This window comes from Apis laboriosa, unplaced genomic scaffold (genome assembly GCF_014066325.1).
Source record: "Apis laboriosa isolate Shangri-la unplaced genomic scaffold, ASM1406632v1 scaffold17_cov146, whole genome shotgun sequence".
Taxonomy (NCBI): domain Eukaryota; kingdom Metazoa; phylum Arthropoda; class Insecta; order Hymenoptera; family Apidae; genus Apis; species Apis laboriosa.
This window is the reverse complement of record NW_025222181.1, coordinates 1,189,981-1,216,545: the sequence shown is the minus strand read 5'-3', so window position 1 is coordinate 1,216,545 and position 26,565 is coordinate 1,189,981. Positions and strand designations below refer to the sequence as shown.

At 31.7% G+C, this 26,565-nt stretch overlaps 2 long non-coding RNA genes across 3 annotated transcripts; both read left to right on the top strand.

The window, feature by feature from the left end:
• The first annotated feature begins 977 nt into the window (after positions 1 to 977).
• On the top strand, positions 978 to 25,955 carry LOC122711759. 2 transcript variants are annotated; one of them, XR_006346184.1, is made up of 4 exons: positions 978 to 1,137; positions 25,199 to 25,288; positions 25,388 to 25,535; positions 25,623 to 25,955. It is a non-coding gene; the product is annotated as an uncharacterized LOC122711759 (long non-coding RNA). The 2 variants fall into 2 exon arrangements; XR_006346183.1 differs by lacking the exon at positions 978 to 1,137 and adding an exon at positions 7,963 to 8,169.
• Positions 22,721 to 23,542, top strand: LOC122711761. Its single transcript, XR_006346186.1, has 3 exons — positions 22,721 to 23,196; positions 23,286 to 23,355; positions 23,438 to 23,542. It is a non-coding gene; the product is annotated as an uncharacterized LOC122711761 (long non-coding RNA).
• Positions 25,956 to 26,565: the final 610 nt, after the last annotated feature.

The window sequence follows — 26,565 nt, the reverse complement described above, 5'->3', positions numbered from 1 at the left end:
ATTAAATATTTAGATATTAGATAAATTTAATTGAATCAAGTATAAAAGTAATTTATTATTTATATGTATTAATCTTTTTTCTAAAAAATTAGCTCTCTAATAATAATTTTATATTGTACTATCAAAAGAGCAAATTCGATCAATCTGCAATCATAAAATTAAAATAGTATTATAGCGTCTCCAAAGGTAGCGATTTCCGACAAAAAAAATCCTTCTCAATCCCCATCTCACCTAGAACTGGCAGCAACCGATCGACCTAATCTCCAGCAACCGATAAAAACGAAAGCGAGGCCGAACGCTCGTATCCACGTTCCGCGTGAATTCAGCCGCCGGTTCGCAATCGCGAGGGTGACGAAGCGAAAAGAGGCGGAGAGAGCCAAACCACTGCCACTACCTATCAATGAATCGAACAAGGATACACTCAACCGAAAATCAACGGGGCGAAAAGAGACGGAACCATAGTGAAGGGTAACATAGGCTGTCACGCACCAGACAAGGATGCACCTATCGAAAATTCAACGAAACCAAAGAAGACGGAAATACAGTGGAGGGTTACAGGAAGCTGCCACGCATCAGACAAGGATGCACCTATCGAAAATTCAACGAAACCAAAGAAGACGGAAGCATTGTGGAGGGTTACAGGAGGCTCCCACGACAGCGACGGGGGTCAGAGCAGTTCGGAAAAGGATATAAAAGGAAATATATGGTAATGTGACCAGGGTGGCTCTCTCCACGGGGGTTGCGGAACGAAGATAGGGGTTCGAAATCGCTCTCGCCGGGGGTTGGGCGTGGTGGCTGAACGCACCCTCCTTCCTACCCCTCCCTTCCTTCCCTCCTTCCTGCTTTCGTCGTACTCCACCCCCTCCAACGCCCCCCTCGGCTGCAATACCCCTCCAGACCGTCTCTCTCTCTCTCTCTTTCTTTCTCTCTCTCTGCAGATCCTCCACGGAACGAAGCCGTGTGCCAGCATGCCGGTCGATACTTTGGGGCCGCGTGCCCGACTAGCGTCGCGACGCTGGAATTCCGCGCTCGTCATGGCCGCCCTTAGTGCCCGCGTAACCGACGTCTGGCTGCACCCTTCCGATTTTCGTCTTCGAATTTTCTTCTGAAGAAGTGAATTCTCAAGAAATCATCTTGGTGAGTTTGTTGAATTATTCTACTATTTTTTTATTTTTTGAAGAAAGTTGGTTTGAGTGTATTTGCACGAGTGTATACATATATAGAGTGGATGATTGCGAGAAATTAAGGCGAATAGATTTAAGTGGAGATTGTAGATTGTAGTAGATTGATTGTGGTTATACTTAGGATTATAGGTGAAGGATTAGAATTTAAATATGGCGGAGAGGTTAAAGGGGATGAATGTATGCTTGTGAAGAGAGAGAGAGAGAGAGGGAGAGGGAGTGGGGATATAAGAGTGATTGATATCGATGATTGTGGATATTTTTTAATTGGAAGAAAATTTATAACGTTATTGACGTTTGATTTTTTGGATTTTTTGGAAGTTGGAATGTTAAAGGGGATGAATGTGTGGAGAGTGAAAGGAATTTTTCGCACTTTAAATAACTTTTCGAACTTTTGGAAAGTTTTTGTGCATTAAGATTTAAAATATTTTAAACTTCTTAAATTTTATATTGGATAATTTTATATTATCTTAATATTGGAATATAATTTTTTAGAATTTTTAAATATATATTCTTTGATTTGTTCGCTCGTGAATAAATAAATTTTCGTATTAATCGCGATATCTCGACAAATTGAAATTTATTGTGGAATAATTTTTTTAAATACGATGAATTAACATGATTTTAAATCTTTCCAACTTCACCTTTGAACAAAGTTTCGACAGAAACGAAAATGATGTTATGAATATGAATAAGAGAGAAAAGAGAAAAATATCGTGGTAGATCGAATTTCTGTTTGTTTGGAACCTTCTCAAATTACGTCTGCTTTCTCGTCCAGTTTCGAACAAAAACATGAACAAATAGATTGATGAAACTTTAAATAAATTTTCTATTGCATAATTCATTATTTTTCGATAATATTTAACACAATATTTAATTTTTATTTTTGAGATTTTTTTTCTTTTTGTTTTTTGTTTATTCATCAAGATGTTTATGAAATTTTATATTGAATATATTTGAAAGTTTTTTAAATAATTCAAATTGGATTCAATTTGTGGTTGAATTTTTTTTAATTATTTAAAAATATTGTGAATTATAAGAAATATGTATTCTCTAAAGAAATTATCGATTAATTATTATATTAAGAAGTCATATTGATCAAATGTCTTCATAAATCATAATGTAAAAAAAACGAAATGACATTTATTTTGAAAATATACGATTGTTTACGCAATTTGTTTATTATGAATCAACTTAAAAAAGTAATTTAAATACTAATCATATAACCAGGTAATAAAATTAAAAGATTTATGAAAAGTGAAATTGATCAGTTTGTTTTCTGAGAATTTCTGAGTATAAGATTATAATGTTATCTAATCCTTTGAAATTTCTTTACATTTCAATTTAAATGCATTATTTACCCCTTGTAAAGCAACATGTTTCTTATTTCATTAACAATACCCACTTTACCCCAAAATAGGTCATTCAATTTTTTAATTCTTTCTTTTTCTAACTAACATAATATTATATACTATTATATGTATATAATTATATACAATTTTTCAAACGTTCGATCAACAAAAGAAAAAAAAAAAGAAAAATTAAATTTTATTTGCTCTAGCAAAATTTCGAAACGACCCAATCACAATCTTAAATCACATTTTTTTTTTTAATAATCGTCCGTTTCTACAATTTCCTAAAATTAAAAATATCAGCAAAACGATCTCAAAAATTCCAGCAAAAACAAAACACATTTCGAAGTGGCACACCGTTGACTGGCCACGTCGAAAATCTGGATGGAAACGCGCTCACCAGAAGGAGGAGTCAAGTTGTTTATTTGATGGTGTCGTAAAAGGCCTCTTTATGTTTATCTCCCATTTAAAACGTTCGCATAAAACCGGCGACCGCGCGCACGAACTATCAACCGGCCATAAATCATCGCGTGAAACGGAACACGTTCGAAAGTCAACCTCGATCCGTGTTCCACGCATCGAGGAAAATCGTTTTCTGGCATCTCGCGATGGCCGTCGCTCGAAACTCGAGCTCTCTGCGCCCTCTCTCGCCTCCTTGTTCGAAACGCAAACGAGAGTTTGGCAACATCGTTCGTGAAATGTAATTTGGAGGGAAGAATATTTCGACGAACGAGGAAATATTAGTGCGAAGATTAGGTAAGGTTAAGTTAGGCGAAGTTGGGAGAAGTTTGAAAAGAGAAGCGCAATGATTGGCGGATGAATTTATAATGGCGATTCGATAAAATATTTTGGGAGAATTTTTTTTTTTTTTCGATAAGTTTGAGCTTTTGTTTTAATGATTGAAGCAATCGAAATTGAAATTTAGTTGATCGGAATTTTTTTGAAGGATTTAGAATTATATATTGGTTGGTTTTGAGATGCGTAACTATTTTTTAAGCTTCATGGTCAAATTTGAAATTATATTTAATAAATTGGTAATTTGGTTGGTAATTTTTGGAAATTATTTTTGAGAATTTTAGAAATTTTCCTTCCAATACAGTATAAATTTAATCTTGAATTTAGTTTAGCTGCTGATTTGACGATGTTTCTGAGAAATTTTGATAATAATGATAGCGTTACAGCGGGACAATAAGAAAAGAATATGCGCAACACGTGTGCATTTGCTCTAAATCGTGATCGATATGCGAAAAATAGAATAGAATTCGTGAGATATATTTCTCTTGGTATTTCGAAGGAAAGAAAATATTTACGTAGATAGAATACAGCATTTCAAGATTTCAAGAATAACACTATTGCATCTCGAATAAATTTGAACGAAGACCAGTTCAAGGAAAGCATAAATTAACAGATTTTTTTTTTTATATTTTTTGATACGCGATAATTTTGCACTTACCCTTCATTATTTATAATCCTTATACAATCGATATAGATATCGTAAATGATAAAAATAATCATAAAAAATCTTCATGCATCGTTCTATAAAGAAATTCATCTTTAGAATATATATAATGAAAAAATACATATATAATAGCTTATTGATTAAATTTTTGTTTCGTCGAAATATTTTTTCAAAGGAAAATCCATATAATTTTTACCTATACGATTTATACTTAAAAATCCCTCGAATATCACTGGACTGATATATTCCAACTATACACACAAAATTCTATTCAACACGATTCTTTTACGATCGAAAAGAAATTTTTTCCCCTCACGATTCGTCCACCGTCGTTCGTTCTCTTCAACTGCTCCCAGTTCTCGAAAAATTCTCTCCTCTTTTCCCAACTCGTTACCTCGGCAGAATTTCAGGTAAAAAAAAAAAAAAAAAAAAGGGTATCTACTTGCTTTTAAGCAGCTATGCATTGTGACCTTGTAGCGAGCGCAGCTCAAACGCAACCTCAAGGACGCAACACGTATCTAACAAGCCTAAGTTACGATCATTCTCAATGCTCATGCAAATTGGAACGAATAACACGTAACAGAATCGGAGGAGAGAGAGAGAGAGAGAGCGAGAACGAGAGAGAAAGAGAGAGCGGCAAAGAAATTCGCCATGTTGGACGTCGTACAATAAAGTCATTCGACGTTGCATAATTTAATCTTTATATATACGCGCTAGCATCATCCACGGTTGAATTTTGGAAAAGGTTATCCCTCTTCTTTTTTTCTTCTTCTCGTTTCTTTCTTTCTTTCTTTTTTCTTTTTTCTTTTTTTTTTTTTTTTCTTCATTCAACCGCCACAGGAAGCTACCTAAGCGATATTTTCGAGGGAATAGTGGGGCCGTCTCGCGAAGAACCCCAACAAAAATGGCCGTTCGCTTATCGATATCGTAATTTGCGAACTCTGGAAACAAGTTTCCCCGACCTATCGCGGTTCCCCGCGTTTGTTTCCACGAATTTACGCCCCGCTTCAAAGATATGAGCGTTGCTAATAAGGTTACAATTATAATTATGCCGCGTTTATAACGAAATGTTTTAAATTAGAATGCAATTTTTTTTTTTTTTTTACTTCTTCTTTAGGTATATGTATAATTTTTCTCAAGTAAAGGCAGTGAAATGGGTTAATTGTTTGATTATATTATAATATAAAAATTATATGTATTTTAAATATTATAATTTTTTGTTAGTGTAACAGAGCAATAATATGTAATTTTTAATTCAAAATATCAAAAAAAAAAAAATACAATTACTTATTGTTAATTGACAAATAAAAATCGAAGAACATAATTAAAATATTAAAAAGAAAAATTAATAAACTCTTATTTAAATTATTATATTTTAAATATAGTTGTTATAATTTTTCGTTTTTGTTAGTGTAACAGAGCAATAATATTTTTAATTCAAAATATCAAAAAAAAAAAAAAATACAATTACTTATTGTTAATTGACAAATAAAAATCGAAGAAGATAATTAAAATAAAAATAAAAAGAAAAATTAATAAACTCTTACACTTGTTTAAATTAACTATAACACAACAATCACAGATAAAAATAAAAAATTCTTATCCTTACAGAATGCAAGATCTTATGGTAATCAACGATATTTTGTTATCCTCGAAAATCGTGACCTCGAAAGAAATATCCCAGAGAAACGGGGGAAAAAAGGAAGAAAAAAAAAAAAAAAAAATCCTCAACGGCGCAAAGAACAGAGGCCAAGGTCGCGAGTGATGGATTGTCCATCACAGCGTTAAAAAAAAGGGTTGTTTTGTACGTTTTACAGCCTCCGGCCAGCCGAAGGCCACCACCGTGTCGAAACGCCAACCCTTCCTTCCGTACACGCAATCCTCCTCCTCACCGTCCTTCGAACCTTAAAACCTCAAGGGTTAACTGCCAAGCCTACGCTCCTCTTCCCTTTTTTTTTTCTTTTTTTTTTTTCTTAGTCAGGTAGCAATTGAGAGGGGCAAGGGGGTGAAAGAAACGAGCTTGCCGCGTTATTACGCGTTACTCGAGGAGGAGGAAGCAAGGTTTCTCCCTCGTAACTATCTATCCATCCACCTAACTCGTCCCGAGACCTTGGTTCCTCGTAAAGGGGTAATCAGCCCCCTCGAGCCGGACCTTGACTCCGTCTCTCGTCTCTGTCCTCTCTTTTATGGCGAGACTCCCTGTGACAGGGTTTAGGCCGGGTTTGTGTGTCATGCCTTGCTTCCGTCAGTTTGAAGTTTGTCTACGAAACACGCGGACGTCATCTCCGTATTCGTAATCGTGATTTGTAATTCTCTCTGGTGAAAATTGAATTGTGAATGTGAGTCTTGATGTGATTGGATTGTTGTTGCAGTTTCTATTTGAAATCGTCTTACTTCTGTCTAATATTTGGAAATTGAAAGTGGAAATGGATTATTTATGTGGAAGTTTGTATAGGATGTATATGGTCGACATCTTTGTTTCGTTCTAATTTTTTTCAAAAATTGTATTGTACACGATGTTTGCTTCTTTAGTGGAAAATTTCGCGAAAGTTGTGACGTGAACATTTATGTTTCATGTTCAGCTTCTATTAATTTTTTATATAGTATTATTTATTATGTACAATTTTTCCAAGCTACCTCTGAATCAAAAAGTAAATTTTAAAATTTGAGATTGATACTATTATAAATTATTCTATTAATTTATATTAAATGTTAAGAAACTTGTAATAATTAATTTTTTTGTATTAAAATTGTTATAAATTAACTTTTGTGCATGTAAGTATATGTTTAACAATTTTGTGATAGTTAATAAAAGGAGATATATAAATTATCAATATAGATGTCATCTATAAATATCATTAATGATTTATTGATTCTACATTTTCCTCTTTGTGTCTCTAAATTTATTCTAACTACTATTCTAATTATATTTATTACCATTTGTATAATTTATCAAATCAGTTAAGTCATCATTATTATCCTTTAAAAACTTTCCATTCAAAAAAATAAAATAACAATTCAAAAATAATCAATTCTAATAAATTACAGCATATTAATTGCATCATTTAAATAACTTCCATCAATCATTCTCATCATCATCTATAGATATTTCACAAAAATACAAAATACAATACAATACAAAACAAAATACAATACTTCAAATTATTTATTTATTAAACTATATCATTTAATTAAACATCATTATCCATCCAAACAATTCTCTTCAAGAAGAAATACAAGAATATAGTTTCAAACTATCATCCAATTATCAAATTACATTATTTAAATTAATTAAAATTATCACCATCCTTCAAAAAGTTTTCACATATAAAAAAATACACTTCAAAATTCAATATCAATTATTAAATTACATCACATCAACCATATAATTTAAATAATCTTCATCAAACCATTCTCATCATCATCCACAATCTCTCCATAAAAATATATAATATAACATCTTCAAGCCACCGAATTACATCATTTAAATTCCAACTATAAATCATCATTATTCATTCAAGCAACTCTCCAACAAGAAGAAATACGATAATACAGTTTCAAATTTTATTATCCAACTATCACCGTTTAAATTAACTAAAAACCACCATTATCGTCCAAATATTCTCGATAAGAAAAAACTGCAATGACGCAATTTCCACCAGAAAATCGCAATTACAGAATTGCAGCGCGGAAAGAGAGGGAAAGAGAGAGAGAGAGACGTTTCAAGAGCCTCGATTTAATTAAACCGCTTACACAACGGTCGCTGGGAAATTGAAGCGGGAAGAAGAAGCGTGGAGGCAGCTGCGGGTCGCAATTATTTCTAGTTCCACATCCGACACACGCGTGACACCGTGTTGTCGTTGCTCGCCTCGGCTCGAGGGGTCACGCTCTAGCTCTCGCAACTCGGATGTGTGTATTACGTGTATCTAGTTTATATGTTCTTTTTGCTCGCGTGTGTACGTTGGAAACATCACTCGAGCGCCGCTTCTGCTACTACGTATACCAAGTTTGCCCGACAAACGCTTTCGTCTACGCTCTAAGGCTTCTTTCTACGCTGTTCGTCGAGAGAAATCGTTGTTGCGAGTTATAAAACATCATTCGATGCTTTTGCGATGGATTACGGCGAAGAGATGTTCGTGAATCTTAAAGGAATTGATATTGGATCGATCGGATTCCGGTGAGTGCTTTTTTTTCTCGTTACTTTTGAGGTTAGGAATTTGATAGAAAAATTGTGAGCAACTTGTGAATTGTTTTGTTGAGAGATAGTTTTAATGATGTATTTACTTTTGTAGTTAAATATCGTTGAAAGTAATATTTGAGAAATGTCGTGAGAAATGTCGAAGGTTTTGAATGTATATCGACGAATATTATTTTTCTTTTGTATGTGCAGATATTTGAAGGGAAAATAGTTGAGAGAAAAATTATTTTATTTAGAGTTAATTTTATCATTGAAGAAGTAGCGTTTATTTATAAGAAATGTTAAGAATAATATTTCGTAAGGGATAGAAAGTTTATCGAGTGTCATTTTCTCTGTTTTTCTTATTTTTATTTTTGAGGTTAAGAATTTGAGAATTCAAAAAATTGAGTATTTGAATGTTACTGTGTTGAAAATTAATTTATAACTTTAAAAAGTATAGTATTTATTTATAAGAAATACTGTTGAAAAGAAGAATAGATATTTGAGATAAATAAAATTCCCATCATATTAGATTTTGAATCTTGGTAATTTTTTTTCTATTTGTAATGTTAGAATATCAATATATTTTAAACTAAAATCTTCGAAAATTGTTTTCGATTGTGAGGAATATTGGTATTTATTCATATTTTTACTTTCGTGATAAATTCTTCACCGGCGGATGTGCTCTTTGAATATCAGACGAGATTTGTCATGATAGAAAGCGGAACTAACTTTATGCAATTTGATCTGCCATTGGAAACTAGAAATCTTGTTTTTCAAAAGTTTCCTCGATGATTTTTGAAGATGATATCGTTTTATTTTTACAACGATGTTTTTTTCCACGCAATATTTGCTAGGATATTTTCTTAAGATTTATTTTCAAGTTAAATTTATGTATTTTCTAAAGAAATTTTCTCTATAATCTTTCTAATCTTATAAATATTATATATTATATTATTAAATTGTAAAGAATGTTTATAAAAACTGAAATTCTTTAATAACTTATTTATTTAAATTACAATTCTAAAAATAGTAAAAAATCTAAAAACTCGAGTTTTATTTTGAAAATATTTATTAGTCGAATTATTTATAATCGAATTATCTTAAATTATTTACTTAATTAATCTCTAAATTTCAAAATTCATATCTTCCTCACGAATACTTATTTGAAATTATCAATTTCACAAAAAACAATATAATAAACTATTTTCATTGAACACCGACTAAGAAATTCTTTAGTCGAGTGCATATTTTATCACAATGTATTTGTGATCGTTAATTCACGGTTAATTTATCGTCGATGGAAAAAAATATCGGCACGATGATATTAAAGCGAGAGTGATGGAACGATTTCGTACGCATTATCGATAACCATTAACGCTAATTGCCTCGTGAATCCTTACTCTCTAAAGGGAAAAGTTTGATGGTCGTGGAACCGCTCGTAAAACCTGGTCGATACTCGACTCGAGAATATTGCAAAATTAATTAAGAGCGTCGTATCGTGCACCCGAATGCACTGCACGGATCGACATGGATCGCGATAATGGCGATAACAAGCGGTAATGTGTCGAATATTTTATCGTTTTCTTTCGTAATTCTTGATCAAAACTCAATAAAACTTAGATACTTGAAATGAATTTCTGGAAATCTCTATTTGGCTGTATCTTTATCGTTAGAACAAGATATCGTAAGAAGAAGTTTTTTACTTAATGAAAATTTAATGATTTGGAGATTTTTGTGAGTGCTTAATTGTTAAATTTTTTTAGATTCTTTATTTTTTTTTGATAAATTATAATTTTGTTGATAATTTTTGTTTAATTTTTGATAAATTGAGGAATCAAAAAGATATTATTTGTTATAATTATCGGATATTATAAATTAATTTGTATTTATATAAAATTATAAATTTTTTCTTCGTTCAATCTTTTTTTTTATCGATCGATTCTATATGTTCGTATTTCAAATCGTATTTCAATCGAATTTCAAAGACAATAACAAATTCAAAAATAATGTCAAAATTCTATTTCTAAATTATTCCAAATCACTAAAAACTTTTTTTTCTATCATTTTCACTGATTGATTTCATGTCGGATATTATTTCGAATACATTGATCGTATACGATCGTATCGAACGAATATTTCGAAGGCAATAACAAATTCAAAAACAATATCAAAATTTTATTTCTTAAATCATTCTAAGCTATCAAAAATATTTTTTCTTTATCAATTTCACTGATTGATTTCATGTGGGATATTGTATTGAATACATCGATCGAATGTGATAATATCGAACGAATATTTCGAAGGCAATAGTAAATTCAGAGATAATATCAGAATTAAATTTCTCACATTATTTCAAGTAAATAAAAAATATTTTTCTCTCGATAGATTTTACGATTGTATCGGACAAATATTTTCATAGACAGTATAACTTGTGAATGTAGCAACATTTCATAAAGTCACTTGTTGACTCCGCCATGGCGGAGTGGAGTGGCCCTATGACGAGTCACGGCCGCGACTTGTTTCATGGACGCACGAACACATTTGTGCACGAGTGTGCAGCCATTTTACCACGACTTCGTACGCGCGCAGCTTCGCTTCATCGGCCCCACAATCTCCACTCTTGTAGCTTTTGTGACTAACGGTTAGCTCGAGAGGCGGCCATTCCTGAGCCAAATTCAATCCAGAGAAAACGATTGAAAGAATACGTGTAATAGCTTTTTTCTTTTTCAATTTTTATATAGAGTAAATAAATAATAGAAATTATCTATCATTGCATCTATTCTATCAAATTAAATTCAAATATATTTTTGTCGTTTAAGATATTAAAATCATTTTGAAAATTAAATAAGAATATTCTATTTTTAATTCTTATTGTTAAATTTTAGTAATTTCATAAAAAAGTATCTTATTGTCATATTGTTATTGAATAACAAAGATAATTAATTATTATCTTTAAATCATAGATAATATAGTTAATAATCTGAAAATTTTTGACTGAAATTGAATTAGAAAATTAATTTTGGAATATTTAATTTTAATTTAATTATTCTAATTTAATTATCATTCCACCATCTGTCAAAATTCACAAATATATTTATAAAAGAAAATTAAATATTTATATTAAAATTAAACACACAGATAAAATATCGCACTAATTTCACTTCAGATTGAATTCAAATCATCTTATTAAAAATCTTCCGCAAAAATATGTTCCACAGGTCCCAATCAAACTTCATTCATTCGGAACAAACAAAAAATTCAAAACAAACCGACATATCCACTTCTTTCTTCCGTCGAAACAAAACTATCGAGACAACTATCATCGAAAGGACTCCAAAATCACAAGTCCCCAATAGTGGAACGGCTTAATCCAGTCTCGTCTCATCTCCCGGACCAGTGATTTTTTCTTGTGGTCGAAGTCTCGCCTGGATATATATATATATATATATATATATCCAAGACAATCCTTAGCTCGAAGGGACCGATGAAGTCGAACTCGTTCAGCCATCGTGGTTAACGGTTAGAGGGAAAGAGGAATCGTTGGTTAGAGTTCACAATCCCGTGTTCCGGGTGGTGTAGCCATTCTAAAGGCAGATCCTCCTCGGTCAGCGGCAGCAATTTCGTCGAAACTGTTTCGACTCTCTTTCGAAGCGGACACCGGTAAGAGAGATGGAAAAAAGATGTCGCGCAGAATAAGAGAGAGAAAGAGATAGATAGAGAGAGAGGGCAGATTTGACAATCGCGACGTATACAGTGAAACGAAATTAGGTGGGCGTGCATTGGATGGGAAAAAAAATAGAATATTCGTGGAGATTCCGCGTGTTCGTTATTTTGCATTGATAAATAATCTTATGCAAATGAACACGAGTGTGGTGTCAAGTGTTCTTCATTACATGATAATTTATACGTGTTTATGAGTCCCTGCGTTTTTTTTCGTTATGCTTTTGAAGATGGAACGCTTTTGAAATTGAAATTCATCCAATTATCGTAACGAATATCCAACTTCAAATATTTTATATGTTGTATACTTAAATGCAAACAAATTGTATCTGCAATCTAATTGTAACAATATGTTATAACGTACTGGATATTAGTACAGTTAATAACCACGTAGCGCTAATGTCGTCCCATTCAACCGTCACATCCTGCAATTACATTGCAAATGGAATCGAAACAAAATTATCATAACGAATATTTCATATTACGATTTATACATATTTCATGGATTTTTCTCACAAACTTTTGCGATGTAATTATAACAATACGTTTTATCTAGTTGATCACGTGAAAATACGCGATCTTTTTCCATCAATATCGTTTTCATATCCCGCGCGATCGTAAATATAACGATCAAGATAATTATTCTCGATAAAGAAAGAGACGGAGATCGTTTGTTAATTAGTTGCTGAAAGAGAAAAACGAATCGACCAGCAACAATGCATCAGGAGAACGTTTCATTAGGCGTTCGTGAAAGGAAGAAGAAATGAGACGGTGGCGTGTTCAAGGACCGTTCATTAAATGTAAACTGCTTACGGAATTCAACGTTCTCTTAACTGTTACGAACTAATAAAGTGTTGAACACACGCGACGAGCTAAGCCGATTCGTATCACCATTCGGTCAAAGGGATTTACAAAGGATCTTAAAGAAGCTCGTTAAGAGGAAGCTCGATACGTTCGCCATCACCATTGCAATGCGATAAGTATTTATTTATCACATACTCGAACTCCTCTCGCGGATAATGACTGTATGCAATTTTGAATAGCATTTTATTCTCTTCAATATTATTTTTGTTAGAATCTAACGTATTTTATTTTTCAAGATATAATGGAATTTTTAAAATCTTTAATTTCAAGAAGTAAGAAGTAAGGTTAGATCTAATTAATTCATAATAAAGCAACAATCTGTCAAATCAAGCAATTCGATTCGTTAGAGGAGAAAAAGGGAAGAAACGAAATTACATTCTCATCGATATTTTCCAGTTATAAAAATTCCGAATTACCGATTCGAAAATCTCATCTAACCAACAAAGAACTCGTCTCGTCTCGTCGAGGCCAAGATTTTACACAATATCACGCTCGTAAAACGGTCGCTTACGAGAGGAATGAAGTCGTGAACGACGCGATTTTCGAAGCTCGATGGTCCTCCCTTCCCCCGCTCTCCTCGCGTCCCTGAGTTTGCCCGTCGATATTCGAGCTTTTTCGAGGGTCTCGCGGAAAGAGATCGACGATACCGATCGCGCAGCGCGGCCTGCTCCATCCTGCTGTAAAATCTGCGGAGGCCGTGCGAGGAGGCGGCGATTTAAGTATCCATCCTCTCTCGAATAGTCCGTAATTTAATGGACGATTACGCCACGGTACCGGCCCCTTAAACGGTCACAACTCGACGTGTAAACCGTTGTAAATCGTGGCCGGATGCTTTGAATACCGGCAGCCGCTTCGGCTTCACGCGGTCGCGGCCATAGCGGACACTTTTATTTCAATTTTACGCCTCACGGAAATACGTTTGAAAATACGTGTGCTCTTTCGCATCTTTTCGGTAAAAGAAAAATTGATTTACGCGATTTTCTTTTCTTAATAACAGTTGAATCTTTTTCGAAATATTGCTTTCAAACGATTTTTGATAAGTGGATCCTTTTTTTTCTTTTTATACGATTTTGTAATTGTTTTGACTTGTAGAATTCGATTCTTAAATGTATTCCATCAATATTTATATTTATATTTATTTATATTTTTATTTTTTATATTTATTATATTTATTATTATTATTTATTATATTTTTATTTATTTTATTTAATTTATATTTATTTATATATATTCAGTTATTAGAATATTTTATAACGTTGTATAATTTTAGTATTCGTTGTTATATTCGTGGAATTGCAAAAACGAAGAACAAACGTAAAAGTTGATACGAGAAATATCGATTTTTGTTTATTAAATTATAAGATAATTTAAGATAAAACGAAGACAGATCGATCGCTGTTCTTTCACATCCTTCGTCCATTTTATTCGGCCAGATTTGCTCGATTTTCATTTCATTCGGCGTAGATATATATTTCAATCGATTCGAGGGATGGAGCAATTGAGACAATTGCAGCCAAGTGCATCGAGTAGGGATGAAAATTGGCCTGGCTGAATCGTGAATCAGCGATTGGACATGGTTTATTCAATGAAGGAGCGACCATAAATCCCAGTTGAAAAAAGTCAGTGCACACGTTTTAAGGCGATTCTTTTTTTTTTCTTTCTCTTTTTTTCTTTTTTCTTTTTTTTCTTTTTTTAATTTCGAGACGTGGCAAACGAAGGATAAATAGCGTAATTGGTAATAAATTACGTTGATACCGGGCTAGTTAATTAATTTCCTGCGATCATTGGTTGCACGCGATATTTGAAAGGACAAAGTAATTTTTTGGTCGTGTATGGGACGAGATAAAATCGTATTCCGACTGTTGAACGATCGTATAAGCGATAATTTTTAATTTTTATACTTTCTTAATTAAAGTTATTAAGAAAATTTAAAATTATTATTTCTATCTAGTATTTTTTATTAAGATAAATAAATATACGTTATCCAAACATTTTTCATTTCTTATTTTTCAAGATTCATTGAAATATTTGAAATATTTCTTTAATTTTTAATAACAGAGAAGTTAGAAAGCTCTGTATTTTTCGAAATTAAAAAAAAAAAATTGATTATACTAGTTGAGATTCATTAATGCATAATTTTTTGTTACCTTATAATAATTGTAAAAGTAAATTAAAAATGTTATCAAAAAGGCAAGAAAGAGAATAAAAAATACCATTGGAAATTAATCCTTACAAAATGTTTTTGTATATTAATATTTATACTTGTTTTGACTCTTTAAAATATTTTAAGAAATAAACAATGGATAATAGTCCTTCCAATGATTGCCTGTATACGAGTTTACACTCCATAAACGGATCAGGTAGAGACATTTGAAAAACGTCTGGTGACTCGATTGTACCGGCTAATTAGGATCGTTAAGTAATCTATAAATATCTCATAACGAGAGATGGGCGTGTACATTGCAAAATAAGGTTAGAAAATTATCGAGATCTTTACATTCTATCTCATTCTATACACTTTAAATACGATGTTGGTTCGAGAATGGTTTGCATTCTATCGAATGTATCCCTCGTTTGAAAACTTTTGACTCTTGGTCGAATGAGCTTCGAAACGACGCGACGCCGGTTTACAAGAGACGTTCGAGTTCGCAGAGGACTCGAGCATTCGATGCCGAGATTGTAAATGTCTGGAATCGATGGTAAGGAATTCGCGGTTCATTTGAAACGACTCCGCCTGTAAACGAGTTGCAAATGAACCTGCTCTTCGAGAGGGAGACAGCTGTTTGACTTCATTTCGAGAATTTCAATGCAAAGCAAAGATCACGAAGTATAGGAGAGATTGTAAACTTATAAGTAGGTATATCCAAGGACAACGAACTTTATTCTACGGGATAAGAAACGCATAAAATTGATATTAGATAATCGAGTCAATAATACGAGTAAAAAAATTAATAATACTAAAATTTATATTTTTTTCGTTAGGTTAGGTTAAACGTTAAAATTATCAATTTATAATTTTGCAATTGTTAAAAGTATACAAATATTTTTGTTTGAAAATATAAGTATGAATATACGAGTATTTACGCATATTGAGATATAAATTTTATCTAAACGATCTAGTTTCGTTAGAATCGATAGTTTTTTAATTCATCGAAACGATAAAATAATTTATTAATAGGAAGGTTATGAAAAAAATTGCTCTATTAGAAATTTTATCAGACGCAGCGTGATATTGCATCATTAAAAAGTTATTGAAATAATATCATGTTACCGATGTAGAAATTCAACGGAATTAGCGTCATTTCCCATGGAAACGCGGTATGTCATGCGCGCCGTAAAGACATAAATTAACTGCGTTCTCATTGGAGATACGCGCATGCGCAGATGATAAGTTGCGCGTACTGCTTCGATCGAAACTGTTTCGATAAATTTTAACTGATCGAAATTTTTCATTATAATTTTTTATATTGCGTGATAATTAAGTAGAATAAATAATATGTGAAGCTTTTTTATTAATTACGTGAATATAGAAAAAGAAGATTGTGCAAAATATTATAATAGTGACAGAAAGTTCGGATTTTTAGTAGAGAGAGGTTCAGATATGACCTTCGGATGTAAGCCTTTCTTTTCTGTTCAAAAAATATAAAGAATTTTTTCTCGTTAAGTAGAGATTTCAACGCTGGAGGTTATTCTTTGTTGTAGGAATGAACAGTTTATTCAAGGTCATCCAAGGGTTATATACCTTCCTTTGGCATTTTATCTATTCTTTCACTTTACCTTCTATTATTCGTTTTAAGCTCAAAAAAGTGAACGTAATTTATAATTTGTTAAAAAAGAATTCAAAACCCAATGGTAGAGAAGTGACACCTGAATATATCTATATTCACGAAAAGAACTCAAATAAATATTGCAAAATATTGTAAAAAATCTATATACAAAAATTAATAATTAAATAACATTAAGTTAATTATATATTTTGTATTTCTTTTTGTTATATATTTTTTAATATATTTCATACTTTCTTATTAAAATATTAGATTAGGTTAAATTAAATTAATCGCATTTCTTTTCTTAATATAATTTTTATTACATTTTATATTTTTTTAGTAGAATATCAAGTTATAATATCAAAATAAGGTTAATTTTTAGAATAAATTCCATTTCTTTTCCTATTATAACGCTTTTAACTTTATGCTTTTTCTAAAAATTAAAATATTTGATTAGATTACAGAAATTAGATTAAATAAAATTATTCTATGTTATCAATTATAAAGGAAACGTACCTATTCTATAATTTTTGAATAGGTACTTCTATACTCGTACTATAGTAGTATAGTATAAGTATATATTCAAGTATATTTCACACCGTATTCTATTATTATCATAGCCACCAAATTTCATTGGCCGCATGTGTGCATGCGGCATTCAAATTGAGCGGTACTGCAAACGCTTATGGCAATTCGTCGGATGATTTATCATGTATCAAGAGGGCGACTGATTCCACGAATCGAGGCTACCCTAGGGCGTTTCAAGTGGAAACGTCGTAAAACCGCGTTCGGTCTCTATATAATCGGCTAACCGCATTCCCATTCCAGAAACGTGTGAGTCAAGCGCCGCGACGCTTGGCGTCGTAAATAACATTCCCAACAATTAGCACACGCGACAAAGGGGCGTATAGAGCGCAAAGGAGTGGTTGCGATCTTTCCTCATAAACCCGAATATATAGGGTGTTCTATTATTTGTAGACAATCAATAAATATTATATTCTAAATATTATATTCTATTACGCGTGCAATAATTAGAAGAAAAAATAAAATTTATTCGTTTGAGGTTCCTTTTTCGATTCGTGATCATGATTTTTCGAGTGCAAGTGAAATTTTGAAAAATTTTTCAAATTCGATTTTCTCGAAAATTAACTTTTTGTTTATTTTTATGCGTGCAGAATAATAATTCGCTTTTATTCGATCAAATGATAGTGAATTTTTAAAATTATCAAATTCGATTTAATCGAAACAAAGTAATTTTTATTCTTTCTCTTTGATATTTTTTCACAATTTGAGGGATATTCTATATAGAATAAGAACGATTGTACTCCTGATTTTCGCAATGGCCCCTCCAGCCATCTTCGTCCAGCCAGTTAATTCGATCGTTCGCTACCCCAAATCGTTTAACCACCCTCTCTGCAATCGTCCACCGTCGAGGAATTAATCGTATTACAGGAGTATTTTTATTGGACGGATTACGAAACGATCTCCCTGTAATGGTCGTGTAAATTTTAAGAGCTCTGTGTTTTGAGAGCTTTGTTACACGTTGTTGAATGGCGTTAATGGCGGAAAAATGGAGGTTAGAGTTTTTTATTGCGATAGAGCGTCGCGATACGATTTTTATTTTCATTTTATTTTTTTTTATCTATTTATCTAATTAATGAAATTTTTCACAATTTATTTTTATAAATTATTTAATTCGTGATGTTATCATAATATTCATATATTAATTTGTTATAGAAGTAATTATATAATACAAAACAAAGTAATCTCAGTTAATTAAGATCTTAGATAAACAATTATCGTATTGCCATAATCACGTTCTTAATTTTATTCTTATAAATTTATACAAATTCCCATTATTAAATAAAATTGTATCATAAGGTATATAAAAAAATGTACAACTATCATCGAATTATAAATATTCTATCACAGTTAGAGATTTTTAATTTACATTTTATCGCAAATAATATCTTATAAAGCTATAATTAACAAATTAATTAAACAAGCTTAAGTCGCAATTCTTTATTTTCTATACTCACGAAAAAAAGAAAGTAATAATTACATACCACGAGGCGCATTAATATAATTAAATTGCTCAATATTCTCCATGTTCTTCCGCCTTCTTCAAATTCCAAACATTATAAAAACGACTTGTAACGGATTCCAACCGAATCGAAGTAGGACATGGGATTGAAAGAAGTGGGAAGAAGTGAACTTCATGGACCGCCCATAGCTGGCTTATCATCATCCGGCGCATAAGTAAAAAAAAAAAAAAAAAAAAAAAAAAAAAAAAAAAAAAAAAAAAAAAAAAAAAAAAAACTCGGAGGCGAGGTTCTAGAGAATCGGAAATATAAAAATTCGAAGCGAAAATCCTTGGCGAGTATTAACGTTCGAATATACGCACGTCGGTTTCCAATCTTTATCAAAGGATACTGGCTATCCTACTATCCTTTCCAATGTAAAGAACTCGAAAGAAAAAGATAAGGAGGGAGAGAGAGTACTGGTTGGTCCCCGTGGCGAAAGAATCCGTGCCTACCCCTCCCGACCGAGGCTCGAATAGTTCTCCATTTATGTTTCGCATTTATTGTTATTAGCCTGCAGTTATCGTGACCAAGTATATTGACTTAAAATTGAGCATGCATGTAATGCATTCGTACTATATTATATTACCCGATATCGAGTGCATGGATCGTTTCCTCCACGTGTTTTCTTGCGGAACGTTCGAACGAATTTTCATGAAGTTTCATAAGGATGGGATCAAGTTCGATATACTTATGAAATGTAATACCATGAAATGTAAAAATTTTTGAACACCCGGTATTTTTTGTATAATAGAATTTATTTATTAAATCAGTATGACAAAGATTCAAGTCATTTATAGAAATTAGAATTAATAGTATTATGAGGAAATTGTATAACTTATGAAAAAAATTCGAATCTTGTTCAATGTTGTTTGTTCGCGATATGTTCAGTCCCATCACTTGTGTTCGAATGTAGAATGAAAAATATTATTATCTGGATTAAAAATCGTGATATTTTTTTCTTTATTTTTGTTTCATTATATGCGAGATGGAAATACCTCGAAGGCATCGATTTTTAGATCGAAAAGTGGTCTTTTGATATACAATAGAGAGAGAATCGAGTCTTTGTCGGTGAGTTTGACTCTCGCATTCCATTTGGTATTAAGGTCGCGATTTTCGTTCGAATCTCGACTTGGAATCTCAATTCCACTTTTTTCTCAGTTCTCTTTCGTGTCGACTGCAAATGAAACGTGAATAAAGTTTTGGAGCTGTATAGCGGCTACGAATAGTATTTGCATATTATTGAATTTAATATGGTGGTGGTGATATGAAAGAAATACATCTAGAAATAAATTAATCGTTTTTAAATACACAATTCAAATAATCAACTTTTGAATATATTATACGCTATAATAATAAAATTTTAAAAATCTATATCAATTAGAAATATTTATAATTGTCAGCTATCTTGTGTTCGGATAACGAATAATTAAAATTTGATTGATACATTCTATCGTAGTTACAAACAGTTTATGGAATCATAGTAATTAAAATATTAATTATTATAAAACTAGGAGTCGAGACGCGCGATATAGCTTATTTCTTATTTAAATCGTCACCCCTGATTCGTAATCATGCCTCTGGCCTAACTCGAATTTGACTGACTTTAAAAGAGGGAACGAACATTGCTCCTGCTACTTTCTATTCCACCTTCAGTCTCGAATTTTCCTCGTAATTTCTCGCCTCCCTTTAATTTTCAACCCTTCGTAAGCACCTTGAATTTCTTTCGACAATATCTCTAGCAACACGCCATAACTGCGATAAATTTACGAAAAACTTAGTTTAAGTTTTAATGGTAAAATTACGAAAAGTTAGTGAGAGTTTAAGTTTGTTCGACTATGCTATGTTATTTATTTTTACTTGTTAATAAATGATTGGTATGAAGTAATTGAGAAGATTTGAGAAAAATTGAGAAGGACATAAATTAATGTATTATAAGTAGACTGCGCATATTTATGCAAATTGAAATTTTCATGAATCTAATTATAAAAATGGAATTTGAATAATAATAATCTGTATCAAGACATATATATATTGCTTTATTTTAAATATTTCAAATATTTTGTATATGACGTGCATTTAAATTTTCTATAAATATATAATCATTCTCAATTTAGTTCTAATAAATAATGATATAATAATATTTTCTGTAGCCAGAGTAATTCATAAAAAAAAAAAATCTGGAACGTTTCAACTTATATCATGTAGCCAGAATGAGAAATCAATCGCCGAATTTTCTCTTGCAAGTCTCCGAGACTCTTTCAAACGTCGTTTTCCTCTCGCCATTACCGTACTTACTCGCAGCACGGCCAAATTAGTGGAACGAAGAGGTACAGAAAACGAAAAGAAGAGGAACAGAGACGATCAATGCGCCGCATACCGGTATAGCCAGCAACCAGCAGCCGAGTATCATCGGACCGGCTACGCTCGAGTTTCTTAATGTAATTTTCCTTTTTTGCCTCCATTCGCTTTACGATCGAAACTTTTGCCCTCTCCCATCTCCTCTCCCTCGCTCGTGTTCCTGTCGTCCCATCCCTTTGCCTTCCACCTCCCTCCATTTCCTTTTCTTCTTCTTCCTCGACTCGTTCTCCCGCCTCTTCGTGGTCCACCTTCGCGCGCCCCATCCCTTCCCTCGTTTCCTTTTCGTCTGCTCGAACGAGCCGTTCGAGCACGAGTTTGCGAACTTTCGTGATTCTATATTACGCGTTGGCCCCCTGTCTTATGCTTTTCTCTTGCGTCGTTTTCTTCCTCGAATCTCGGTCCGCAGACTGGCCGTAATTATGCATCCAAGTTGGAAGCCCGATTAAACGATATTTTAGATAGGAAGTGGGAAAGAATGCCTCTATCGAACTCTGTTTCCTTGCATTTTTAAGGCCGGTCTACACTGGCCGATCGTGTTTCCATGAATAAGATAAATTGAAATAAAGTGAAGTAGCGTGATAACAAATAAGAAATTGGAAAGTGTTTACAAATAATCTGCAGGTAATTGTATCCTTAATTAGATATAGCATAGATCTAAAGAATAGACAAATAGATTCTTAATTAATTGTAGGGAATAAAACTAGAAAAAGAAAGAAAGCCATGTAGCCATCTTTGATTAGTGGTGCACTCTATAGAGAAATTTAGTTATTAGCAATGACATGCTTTGTAGAAGTTTATAGTTACCGTTGAAATTTGGTTTCATCTTCAATTTTAACACTGTGAAAAGAGATTATTCTTTAGAATAGATTTAGAGATTATTCTGTGATTGTATATTGACCTAAATTTTGCCGAAGTATATCAGGTTATATGTAAACGTGCATGTGATACATTGTTGAAAAATACGAAGAGTAGATCGATCTTTATTTTATGATGCGTTTGTTTGTTACGTTCATGTTTGATTGAAATAACAGAAATGTGAGTTCACGTTGATTTTATTTAAGCTCTTTCGTAGTGGATCGAGACTTTAAATCTAGCGGATCATTGAAGATTAAACGAAATTGTGAATCGAAATGTCGAAATTGGTTCGTGTATATTTATGGAATCGGTTCGGTAAATTTTACGAATCAAAAATTGTTATAAATACAATATTAATACAAGGTTCATTAAATGACGTCATTTAATGGTGCATATGGCTATTTTAGTAATGCATAAATGAATAACTTTTGTTAGTTGTTCTTCTTCGAGTATATATACTTTTTACACAGATACAAAAAAGATTTGATTTTATTTAAAAATGTTTTATTATTTGTATTAATTTTTAAATGAAGAAATAATATAACGAATCATTTTATCAATTTTTACATTTTCATAATATTAAATTTTCCTCTCGTTTTACGAGAATAAATAACGTGCCATTTCAATTATGATTTCTGATTAAAATTATACGTATATTTTATATACATATATACATATTTATACACATTAATACTGATTAAAAACTGATTATCTTTAACAGTAAGAATTTCTGCAATTTAATATTCTATTAATTAACACCTGCGATCTGTACTTCACTTTATTATATCTTCAACGATTTAAAATCGAAGTTTTATTCACGAAGTAAACAATTTCCATGGAAGAAATCAACCGTATTCTCGATGCAATTGCGTATATTTGCATATAGTACGATTTCGAGAAGATGGGAGAAGAAAGAAAAATATCAGTGAATCGACATGAAATTAAAATCAACGAAATACTAACAGACGATGATCCTATCGAGCGCATTTTACAAGGTTATCGACGAAGAAGGTATGAAGATAGCAAAGGAAGAAAGGGAAAAGCCGCGGCTTCTCGCGCGGCCACTTAAACATCCAGGCGGTAGAGAATTTACGTATCGAGGAGTAGAATGCGAGAAAAAGGGTGGAGGGAAGGTGCCACGAGAAGAAAGAGACGCAGGATGGTCTGCATATAAAGTGGACACGAAATGAAGCGGGTTACGTTGCTTGGCTGGTATAGGAGCATATGCCTCTCTCCTCCATCCGTGAAGTTTGCCTCGCCTTTTTACTCGGTGTACATTTCGTTTACATAGGATCCACGTGCAAGCGGGCGTGCAAATGCGAATATACGCTATGGAACGTGTACATGCTTGGCCGTGTGTGCACAATGTATACAGGGTGAGTCATACAAAGTGTTGTTTTTTTTATGATATAATTCTTTTTTTTAAATTACACAATTTATAATTCAAAGTGTAACACATTTTCAGGAGGCGTTAAAAAGTTAAAAAAATTCTTCTCTTCATTCTTTTAAGTGGAATATTCCTAAGGATATTATAGGTATATTAAGATTTTGTTATTTGGTTGTCATTGAATCTAATAAAGAATTTATAAATAAAAATTATTTTTCTTTATTATGTAGATAAAGAATTATGGAAGCTACGAAGAAAAAGAAACAGTATGTGTTCACAGTTATTCTGCAACAAGTTTTTTTTTTATGGAGATGCATTTTGAAACTGAAAATATTACTCTCTCCATTTTCTTTCTTTTCTGCATAGTTAATTTCTAAATTTTCATTATTAATTTAAATTATTTAACACATATCAATGTAATTTCTGTAAAATTTCTGAAAAATTCTATAAAAAAAATTGAATCTCATTTATCAATTTAGTAAAAATCAAAATTGAATAAAATAATTCAGTTCTTTTGTAGCAGAATATAAAAAAAGTTTTTCAAGTAAATATTATTGATTTTTATAATAACAAAAATAACAAAAATGTATTTACTATTTCATTTAAAACAATTTTATCATAATAATAATAATCCTGTCAAATATTGAGTTTAAACAAAAAAAGCATATCGATATCTGCAACAATCTCCAAAAGAATAGCTTGTACACAACATTTCACATGACTCACCCTGTATACAGAGAAGAGTGTAAGAAAAAAAGAGGCTGTATTCCGTGCACCGTGTTGGTGGGCAGGAACAGAAGAGAGAGAGAACAGAATCCACGTAAAGGCAGGGCATCCACCATCACTACCAGCAACAAGAAAGGAAGAAAGAAGGACAGAAAGAAGATCGAGGCTTGGTTAAAAGCGCGCAGGGTGCTCACAATGGCCGACGATTTTCAACTTTTGCTATCGCCTAGCCGAGAATGGAAAATGGAGAATCCCAACGCTGGATACATATATATATATATGTATATATATCTACACTGAACTCATTTACTTTGAAAGTTTCTCGAGAGCCTCCTTGCATCTCTTTTCACCCGCGTTTACTGTTTTCTCTATCTTCTTTTCATCCTGGCATATCCGTTACCTTCGAAGAGATATTCCCGCACCGTGGATCGAGCGTGAAACGCACTCCTGCCAATTATCGATGGAGATTTCATGGATTTTGCGAATTAAAGGATTACACACGATCGATTCGAAGAGAAGAATGCAAAATCGATTTTAAATGGTTTTTTTTTTTTTAATTTATTAAGTTTCAGATATCTTTGATCAGATATCTGTTTCAATTTTTTTTTTTTTTCTTTAACTTGTATAAAAATCTTTTTAATGATCATTGGAATATTTTAAAAAGATTCAAGGAAATAAATTATTTATTCTTTTTTATTTAAATTTAAGAATCTATTAAGGAAATGATATGAGTTTATTTTTGGAAAAAAATCAAGGGAATGAATAACTTGTGTATAATTTACGATTTGCATTTTAAAATATCCATTTCGATCAATTGAAAATTAATTAAATAAATAATATTTGCGCATGAAAATGAACTTGCATCGTTCATTTTGAAAATAATGCACGTTTATTTTTTAAAATCTAATAAATATTTGATAATTCAAGAAATATAGTAAATTTAATCTAATTTAGAATATGCTCAGAATAAGTATTGAGATTAAGCAACAATATTTTATTTTTTATTCTTATAATTTATTCTTATAATTATTTTATTATTTTTTTATTCTTATAATTTTCATAAAAACTATATATATATATATATATATAATGAATTAATAATATTGTTGAATTAATGGATATATATATTATTTTAACTATTTTTTTTCTCCAAAAAAAAACTCCATCAAGAGTGAAAAAAGGTACATATCACGACGAACTTTTCTTTCCCATCTGGTCAAATGTTCTTAACTTCTTCCCAAAAATCCGCTGCTCTTTTTTTCCAGATGAATTCCCTTGAGCTACTCTCCGCAACGTCACTTTAATTCCATATACGACCACCATCGTTCAAACTTCATTCAAACTCCTCCAACCAGGTACATTCAAAATATATTTCCATAAAATTAGATAAAATTAGAGAGAGAGAGAGAGAGAGAGAGAAAGAGAAAAGAAACTAATCTTCATATCAAAAAAAGAAAAAAAAAAAGAAAATGTTCAAGTCAACTCCAATTGACCAAAAGGATCAAGTCTGGGTTTAAGGAAGATTTGCTGAAGAAAAAGTATAGGTAGCCAACTATAAATCAGGCCCATGGAAGGATTACGTGAACGTTGTTGGCAATGATGGTGCGTACCCCGCCGAATTCCGGTCAGTAAATGTCATCGTAAAAATATAATCGCGCTAATGATAAGCAAATGGAATACAAAACGCAGGTACGTGGAGGCTAACGATCGTCAAAAGTCAGGAAGCTCGGTCGTAAATTCGTCTAAGACATTTATAGACGGACACCTCGCGGCCGGAAATTCTTCCTAGACCTCTAGCTGAGCCTCTGCAACAGACCTAACCTAATCTCACAAGTGATCGTTAATTTGACAACAGAGTTTCTCGAACTGTGTAAGAATTGGATCGTAACGTCCAGACCTGTCTCGTTAATTGTTAGAACGATTTATCGAGTTGGTTGGACAATGGTAAGATTGTACTTAAAGGTTACTTGGCTGCGATCCAAATACTGGCTAAGAGCTGTTTTGGAACGTACTAATTCCATGATTATTTGGTTCAAAAGAAGTACTCTTGTAAGAATATTGTTTTCAATTATAAATTATTAATAAACATTTATATATATTTATTATTATTAATATATATTTATTATTAATATATATTTATTATATTAATAATAATAAATTTATTATATTATTATATTTATTATTAATAAATATTTATATATATTTATCTTTTTTTATATGAAAACCAGAAATAAAATTTGTTATTTTTCTTGTGAAACTTGAAAACTATAATGTTGAAGAATTATAAGAATTCTAAATAAAAGATTATTATAAGAATATTTTTATATTATTACAATTCTTATATCTCTTTTACATTATGATAATTTTTAAGTTCTATAAAAGAATGCTACAATTCTATTTCTAATTTTTATATAAAACAAGATAAATACATAAATTTTTATCAATGGTTTATTTAATTTTCTCAATTATACATTCTCAGAATATTATATTAACCATTACATTTAAAATTTCCCATAATCCTTTTATTAATTTCTTTAAGAATATTATCCTTTAACTATTTCAATTGCAGGGTTGTTTAAAGAGACCTTTTTTTTTTTTTTTTTTTTCTCATTTAAAGAAGAAAGAAAGAGTT